The sequence below is a fragment of the Pipistrellus hanaki genome (assembly GCF_964339955.1).
Source record: "Pipistrellus hanaki genome assembly, chromosome: 9".
NCBI classification, from domain to species: domain Eukaryota; kingdom Metazoa; phylum Chordata; class Mammalia; order Chiroptera; family Vespertilionidae; genus Pipistrellus; species Pipistrellus hanaki.
The window spans coordinates 78,904,660-78,914,205 of record NC_140511.1 but is presented as its reverse complement, the minus strand read 5'-3'; positions in this window follow the sequence as shown (position 1 = coordinate 78,914,205).

The window sequence follows — 9,546 nt, the reverse complement described above, 5'->3', positions numbered from 1 at the left end:
TGAGGCTAGACTTCAGAAGGGAAATTACTGAGTCAAAGGAAACAATTAAAGCAATTAAAATAGTCTTGTGATAAACTGCAGCCATGACAGCCCCTTGGGAATGCCCAGCCCAGGGACTGGAATGGAAAGCACCTGAATTACAGCCACAGCCACGTCAGGGTTCTCTGAGGGTGGCCCCCCCTCCCCCCCACCAGCAGCATCACCTGGAGCTGACTTTGCAGTCGCACATGCACATTCTCAGGCCCCTCCTGCGGGAGCCCCTTTCATGTCCCGTGTGGATCGGGGTTCAGGTTCAGGGTTCGGGTTCTGGAGGAGGCCGGACACAGATGAAAGAGACTAGAAAAATATTAATTTGGTGACATTGGGGCCAGGCGGCAGCCCACCTCTAGGGGGAGGACTATGCCCCGCTCTGGCCTTGCCATCCTGTTAACCGAGCGGGACCTATAAATCCGTCAAACGTAAACACTATCGGGAACGGGTAGGACGTATGAATACGTCCTTGAAATATACGTTGTGCCCTGAGAGGAACGGTATATATTTTTTGTAATCTTTTTAAAAAATATATTGATTTTTTTACAGAGAGGAAAGAAGGGGGAGGGATAGAGAGTTAGAAACATCGATGAGATGAGAGAGAAACACCGATCAGCTGCCTTTTGCACACCCCCCACTGGGGATGTGCCGGCAACTAAGGTACATGCCCTTGACCGGAATCGAACCCAGGACCTTTAGGTCCGAAGGCCGACGCTCTATCCACTGAGCCAAACCGGTTTCGGCTATTTTTTGTAATCTTTATAATTGTTTGTAAAAATTTATAATTTTTTAATTCGGTGTTTCCATTTTTTTTGTTGGTATTCTTTTCTATTTGTGATTTTGTATTTTCCTTTGTGCTTTATATATATAAATAAACGAAAAAATATATATATAATTCATTTTAATTAAGTATAAATAAATAAAAATAATAATAATATGAAATTACGCCCTCCGGGAGTGACGTACTGACACGTCCTAGAGAAAGAGTATGCGCCCGTTACAGGTTGCGTCATTAAAAAGGGAACTCCCCGGTTAACAGGCTATCCCTTTTATTAAGGTTATGGGATACAGGCAATTCCAATAATAGCCAATCAGCAAGAATTCATATAAGACTAACAGGTGGAGGCTGCTTCAGCTACCAAGGTCTCAACTAAACAGTGAGTGATTAGCTCCAACCTTTCAGAGCTTCCAAGGTTAACCAGCCTTCCGGGTTCCTTGTCCACACCTTTCTGCTAGCAGGACAATGATGGGTTTCCCACACCCTCCTTCCCAGACCTATGCATCAGAGACCTGGCTGGTTGAGTGTTGTCCTATGTACCTGAAGGTCGCTGGTTCGATTCCCAGCCAGGGCACGTGCCTGGGGTTTCAGGCTCAGTCCCCAGTAGGGGGCCTGCAGGAGGCAGCCGATTGATATTTCTTACATCGATGTTTCTTTCTTTCTCAAAAATCAACAAAAGCATTTTTTTTTAAATGCCAGCCTATTTTCCAGAGCAGCTTTTTGCATCCCCACTGACAGCAACTGCGAGTTTCACTTGCTCTGCATCCTCGCCAGCATGCGGCATTTTCAGTTTCTCAACTTTTTGCCATTCTAATAATGTTAATGGTATCTCGGGATAGATCTAATTTGCATCTCCCTAATGCCTAATGATACTGAGCATTTTTCATGCATCCTTGGGATTCTGGAGAATGAATAAACCTGTACCCCAACGCAGAAACCAGCTTACAGTGCCAGAGACTCATCTGGATTCTCACTTGGCTCCACACACTGGGACATGTTAACAGCGATGCTCAGCAGATGACAACGGGACTCAAGCACATATGCCGATCCGTCAGACCAGCAAGCAGGCGGCCAGAGGCTCCTGGCTGGAAGCAGGCTCCCCTGCTCCCGGTTCACGTAGAGGAAAATGTTTTATGCCTTCCTTTGCTTTTGAGATGTTTGGGTCTCCTCACCCCACCCTACCCCAACTCCTCAACATCCCTGCTGTTGTCTATCCTGGTACAGAGGACAATGCTCAGCCAACTGAGCCTCAGGGGACACAGCCCTGGCCTCGTCACAAAAAACGGTGGCCTACAGGGGGCGCCACCCTCTCCAGCGGGAAGTGCCGGCGGGCCGCGTGGACGGAGGAACCCGCTGGGCCCTCCAGGTGCCGTTCGCACCGGACAGCAGTGCGTGTTATGTCTGCCAGGACGCATTTTTAGCTCAATCTCACTCACTCATTTCACTTGACACTCCCTAGTTCAGTGGTTCGCTCTATTGACTAATGAGTTTGCCGACCACTGCCTTAGGGGAAAACACCTAACATTTTAATCATGTGCTAATGTCTTTAACCTGAAGTCAAAATTTCTGCGTTAGGGTAATGCCCATGCAGTGGTCGGCAAACTCATTAGTCAACAGAGCGGCAAACCACTGCCCTAGCTCCTGTGAGGAGTTCAGTCACCAGGCTGTGTAAAGCCCTCTGGTTGGCTGCCTCCTGCACGCCCCCTACTGGGGATTGAGCCCGCAACCCGGCAACGTTTTGATGCATGGACATCCGACCACTGAGCCACACCAGCCAGGGCAGCTCTCTGGTTGGAATCCTCCAGTTTCTGCCTGTTTCCCTCCAGGCGGGGGTGGGGGGGTGGGACGGGACGGAGGGGTGGGGGGGGGGTGGGGGGAGGGGGGACTGACTGCTCTTTGTATCCAAACAGGGTGATTTCCTCCTTCCTTCTCACCCGGCAGGGGTCCCCTTCCACAGGAAGTCATTAGCGCATCACCCAGGTGGCCATGGAAGACTCATGACTTCTGTGCCACAGTCTTAGTACAAACAACATCCAGGTGAGTAGATTACAAGTAAACAAGGTAATGTGTGGGAGGCAGCCAATCAATGATTGTCTCTCATCACTGAAGTTCTCTCTCTCTCTCTCTCTCTCTCTCTCTCTCTCTCTCTCTCCTTTCCTCTGAAATCAATAAAAATATATTTTAAAAAGGATTACATGAGGGTGGGAAAGGGATTGAATTGCAGGATTGTTAACAATATGAGCTGCTGTCTGTTGAAACTGGCTTGGCTCAGTGGATAGACGCAGGGGTCTTCAAACTACGGCCCGCGGGCCACATGCGGCCCGCAGAGGAGTCTGATCCGGCCCACCAGGTTTTTTGGGCAGTGAGCGCAGCCGAGGTGTTACAGTAGGTATTAGTAGTTCATATAGTCCGGCCCTCCAGCTCTCTGAGGGACCGTGATCTGGCCCCCACTTTAAAAAGTTTGAGGACCCCTGGGATAGAGCATCAGCCTGCGGACTGAAAGGTCCCGGGTTCAATTCTGGGCAAGGGCATGTAATTTGGGGATGTGCAGGAGGCAGCTGATTGATGTTTCTCTCTCATCGATGTTTCTGACTCTCTGTCCCTCTCTCTTCCTCTCTGTAAAAAAGTCAATAATAAAAAAAAAAGATTAGTTGCTGTCATGAGGTGGTTTCAAAGGTGTGTTAATGTGGATGCACAAAAACAAGGGACAGTAACCCTTTTATTAAACAAGTCACGTGCCTGGGGCAGGACTACTTACCACACCTGTCCTGTTCAGCTGATCAATGTTTCTCATCACTGATGTTTCTTTTAAAATATATATATTTTTATTGATTTTAGAGAGGAAGGGAGCCCGCAACCCAGGCATGTGCCCTTGGCCAGAATGGAACCTGGGACCCTTCAGTCCGCAGGCCGACGTTCTATCCACTGAGCCAAACCGGCCAGGGCTCTTTATTGATGTCTCTACCTCTCCCTTCCTCTTTGAAATCGTTAAAGATATATTTTAATACTTTATTTGAGAGAAAAACAAAAACACTGGTTGATTCTTGTATATGCCCTGACCAGAATCGAAACCGCTACCTTGAAGCATCGGACGATGCTCTGAACTGAGCTACCTGGCCAGAGCTCCAGACCGCTTTAAAATTGGGATATTCTCTGCCGCTTCACTGGTGTGGCCCAGCGATGGCTAAACGAGAGCGTGCACCGGAAGTGCCTGCACTAAGCTCCACGCACAGAGGGCTCTGCAGTGCGCAGTCCGGACAGGACCAGGTAGGCAGAAGGCGAGAAATGAACAACCGCTGCACACGCCTGGGGCACTGCTGAACGGCGCCTGCGCGTCGCCGCTCCTACAGGTGGGGCTGGGTTGCTCTTGGTCTCCGCCTCGCACGACCCTTGACCCCTGGACGTACTCACGCACCCACGCACGCACGCACGCAACGTCGCCAACCCTGTGTGCTCGCGCCCAGTGGGTGGTGCGAGGAGCACATCTGCGCATGCGCCGGGTTCTGGCGGGCTGAGCCGCGGGCAGAGGGCGCGGTGGGCCCGGTAACTCCCGCTTCGTTCGAGGTCGACGCCCGCCTTTCACGGAGACCGTTCCTCAGTGAGTACTCCTCCGCGGCCGCCGTGTGAGGTGCGAGGGGCCCTTAGTGGTCGAGAAGGAGTCTAGTTGGGTCTGGGAGGTCCGTGGGTGTGAGCTAACGGACCCGGTGGCCGGGGCTCCCTTCCCGTGCGTTGCTCAGATCCCCCAGGGAGATTTCCGGCCCGACCCCTCCGCAGCCGCCCCCAGTGCCGCCCTCCCAGCCCTGGGCCCCTTTGGACGCCCGGCACACCCTGTGCCCGACCGCAGGCCTCGTCAGCATGGAGGCCCGGTGCCCAGGCTTCGGGCCGATGGAGGAGGGGGCGGGGCGGGGGGCGGCCAGGGGGCGCCATGGCGGCTGCGGGCCTCGGCCAGGTGCCGGGCCCTGCGGGTCCGTGGGATCCCCTTCCACAGGCCAGGGAGAAGCTCGGCGGAGATCCTCGCCCACCTCCGGCCGGACCTCAGGGACCGGTCTTGCTGCCGGGCCACACCCACCTCAGTGAAGAAAATCAGAGGTTGACTTAGACAACTTTCTGGGGCTGTGGAGTTGTCTACTGAGGCCATTTCATTTCAGGGCATCTTCCTGCCTCTCTGTGAGGAGGTTTAGATTCTCTTTCCTTCAAAACAAAACAAAACAAAACAAAACAAAACAAAACAAAACAAAACCAGACATCGTTCCAAGAGCAAATCTATTCCTGGACAAATGCCAATGACATTTTAAAGATTGTGCTTTACATTGTGATGCTTCTTGCTCATTATCCAGATTATCATGTGAAATCGTGTTTATAATTATTATCCAGTTTAACTCTGTTTCTCAAATGGGAACAATTGTAAAATGCAAAAAAAAAAAAAAAAAAAGATTGTGCTTTACCAGAAAGAGTAGGAAGAAACCTGCTGAGAAAGAATGACATCAATAATCATGGAAGTAGCCTTGGCTGGCTTGATCAGTGGTTAGAACATGGCCCACAGACAAAGGTTGGTGGGTTTGATTCCTGGTCAGGGGCATGTATCTCGGTTGCAGGTTCCCCAGCCCCATCCCCTGAAGGAGCATGCGCAGGAGGCAACCAATCGATGTATCTCTCTAATGTCAATACTTCTCTCCTCTGGTGCTATCCTGGTTCCACAGTGAGTTATATGACCTTGTGGAAGTTAACTTCTTTGGTGAAGCACTTTCCTTTTGTCTCCTCCAACACAAAGGGCATGCCCTAGCTGGTTTGGCTCAGTGGGCAGAGGGTTGGCCTGCAGACTGAAGGGTATAGGGTTCAGTTCTGGTCAAGGGCACCTGTCCTGGTTTCGGGCTCAATCCCCACCCAGTAGGAGGGCTTGCAGGAAGCAGCTGATCAATGATTCTCATCATTGATGTTTCTATCTCTCCTCCCTTCCTTTCTAAAATTAATAAAAATATATTAAAAAGAAATAAAACAAAGGGCACTATATAGACAACCATAGCTCTCTGGTTGGAAATACAGACTTTCAAAGAGTCTGAATCTACTTCGCAAAGGCAGACAGACCTCTGAGGTTAGCCATGGGACTTTTTTTTTTTAAATCCTCACTCGAGGATATGCTTTTATTGATTTTTAGAGAGAGAAGAAAGAAGAGAAAGAGAGAGAGAGAGAGAGAGAGAGAGAGAAACATTGATGTAAGAGAGAAACATCCATCAGTTACCCCATATACACCCCAATTGGGGATCAAACCTTTTGGTGCATGGGACAGTGCACCAAACAGCTGAGCCTCCAGGACAGCGCTTCACCATGGACGTTTGAAGGTGTGAGGAGAAGTTGGTCATCTGTCCTCAATCTCAGTTCTAAAGCTTGGGTGTTGGATTCATAGTATCAGTGTGATTTCCCTATTTTGTTGCCCGTATTGGTGGTCACAGAGCCTGTCCTGTTTTCCTCAGTGAATGTATTTTGGACAAATGCCTCTGGAAGTTCTTTATTCAACACTGGAAGATTGTTCCATCGAATAACACCAGAAACATTTGGTGACAATACTTCCTATTATCATCTCCTTCCACCTCAATAGACAACATAATTATCCTCATATTGGGTTCTGTGCACTGACCCAGATTTTTCTTTATGTGAAATGGATTACTCAAACCTTGAAAAATCTTTATAACATCAGTGCCAATGTGTCATTTAAGACTATTGGGTATTTTCAAGGTAAGATTTTTTTTATTGGGATTTGTCAGATCTTGCACTGAGATGAAAGCTAACCAGTTTTCCTCTCTTGAATTTGCTTTTCAAGTGAAGCATTAGTGGAGAAGCTAATGTTTCCATAGTATTCTAGAGTTTGAGTTTATCTCATTCAGTGCTCACAACAATGGTAGGAATAGGTGGGTCCCCATCTGTAGATGTAGAAACTGAAGAGGTTGAATGAGTTGTTTAATAACTAGTAAGAAGCAGAGCTAGGACTCAAGCCTTGGTCTTCCAATTCCAAATCTTGTGTCTTCCCCACTGTTCCATATTGCCTATAACTTTCCTTCTTTTGTCTTAAAGCCATCATGTTTTGTGATCACCTAAAGATGGGCTGAGAGTCTGTCCCTTCAACTACAAGATCCCATCAACTTAATAGTACAGGGACATACAGTTGCCATTCTTTCTTTTTAAAAAAATATATTTTATTGATTTTTTACAGAGAGGAAGAGAGAGGGATAGAGAGTTAGAAACATCAATGAGAGAGAATCATCGATCAGCTGCCTCTTGCACACCTTCTACTTGGGATGTGCCTGCAATCAAGGTACATGCCCTTGACCGGAATTGAACCTGGGACCTTTCAGTCCGCAGGCCGACGCTCTATCCACTGAGCCAAACCCAGAAACACCATCAAATCTAGCCTGGGTACCTGCTATGTCTTGGTCATAGAAAATCAGCAAGATTTTTCTCAGGACATGAACAGTATTTCACCTTTGGTAACTTTGCGGTTGGCATCAACTATTTCTCTTTACTTTTGACTGCAATTCTAGTCTAAATAGTCTACTAGACTCTGGCTCCAACCTCCGGTCATTCTAATCCCCAGCAGCTGAGATCAGACACTGAGGTATCTCTTTACTGGCAGCCCCAGGCTTGAACTTTGGAAATTGTGGGAAATTCCATTCTTTGGGCACATAGATTTTCTGGCTCCACCATGTAAGAGTTTTCCCTGCTGAGTAGACATGGTATCAGTAATAATGGAGTAAAGAATAATGAAAATAGTCCTTTATGTGAGGTTAATACTGGTATTTTAGTACTTATAAAATGATGTTATATTTATTTTTATTTTTCCTTTTGAATAACCCCAAAAAGCAGAGTGGAAAAGTGGTTAAGGTTATCAAGTCTGGTTTATACTGTCTCAGTTTGAGTTTCATTTCCAATATTCAAAGCTCTGAAGGTTACTTCATCTCTCAGGGTCTCAGTTTCCTCATCTATCAAATTTAGGCTACTTATCTCATAGGCTTATTGTGAGGATTGGGATAAGAGGGCATGAAAAAATTGGTAATTATTATATAAATGAGAAAACCAAAGCCCAGAGAAACTAAGTAATGACATTGGAGCTGAGATTTAAACCTGAATTGTTTTTACTTTGTGACGGTTCTCTTTACCTCAGGGGTCTTCAAACTACGGCCCGCGGGCCACATGCGGCCCGCAGAGGAGTCTGATCCGGCCCGCCAGGTTTTTTGGGCAGTGAGCGCAGCCGAGGTGTTACAGTAGGAATTAGTAGTTCATATAGTCCGGCCCTCCAGCTCTCTGAGGGACCGTGATCTGGCCCCCACTTTAAAAAGTTTGAGGACCCCTGCTTACCTCCTCTCTGCTTCCTCTGAAATCAATACCTTGCATTGTATAAAGGTAGCTTCAAACTTCAAGAACAATGGACCTCTTACTCTCATTATTTTAAAAAATATTTTATTGATTTTTTACAGAGAGGAAGGGAGAGGGACAGAGAGCTAGAAACATTGATGAGATGCCGAAACCGGTTTGGCTCAGTGGTAGAGCGTCGGTCTGCGGACTGAAGGGTCCCAGGTTCGATTCCGGTCAAGGGCATGTACCTGGGCTGCGGGCACATCCCCAGTGGGGGATGTGCAAGAGGCAGCTGGTCGATGTTTCTTTCTCATCGACATTTCTAGCTCTCTATATCTCTCCCTTCTTCTCTGTAAAAAATCAATAAAATATATTAAAAAAAAAAAAAAAAACATTGATGAGAGAAACATTGATCAGCTGCCTCCTGCACCCCTCCCACTGGGGATGTGCCCACAACCAAGGTACGTGCCCTTTTGACTGGAATCGAACCCGGGACCCCTCAGTCGGCAGGCCAACACTCTATCCACTGAGCCAAACAGGTTTTGGCTCTCATTATTTATTATTTCAACTTCCGTATGAAAAGACAAAAAGTGCAGGGCTTATTATATCTATAAAGAAAAAAGAGGCACAGAAAAATCGTAGTGACTTAGAATCTTAGCTCTGAGCCCATACCAATTGCCTCTTGGAGGAGAAGAGACATGCCATCCTTTTCCATCTCCTCTTTCCAGAGTTTCCGTAGAGGACCATAAGTGGGCAGAGATTCTGGGCTGGAAAAGTAAATCACGGAGTGCTCGGAGGATAGTGGACCCTTGTGGCACAGTGCAGTCTCACAAGTGAAGCGGAGAGTGAGTGAGAGGCAGGAAGGCGAGGCGCTCAGCATCGCTGGGAGATGTCAGTGTACATCCTTCTGCGGCACTGGCTGCGGCCGGGAGGTGTGCTCCTCTCCTAACTGCATGTAAAATTAATAGCAGAGGTCTTCCGACTTTTGCCACTTACTGGTATATCCTTTAGATTATTTCGCTTGAGCCCTGTTCACATCAGCCTAGAGCTGTGGTCGGCAAACTGCGGCTTGCGAGCCACATGCGGCTCTTTGGCCCCTTGAGTGTGGCTCTTCCACAAAATACCACGGCCTGGGCGAGTCTATTTTGAAGAAGTGGCGTTAGGAGAAGTTAAGTTTTAAAAACGTGGCTCTCGCCAAAGCCGGTTTGGCTCAGCGGTAGAGCGTCAGTCTACGGATTGAAAGGTCCCAGGTTCGATTCCGGTCAAGGGCATGTACCTTGGTTGCGGGCACATCCCCGGTAGGGGGTGTGCAAGAGGCAGCTGGTCGATGTTTCTAGCTCTCTATCTCTCTCCCTTCCTCTCTGTAAAATATCAATAAAATATATTTTAAA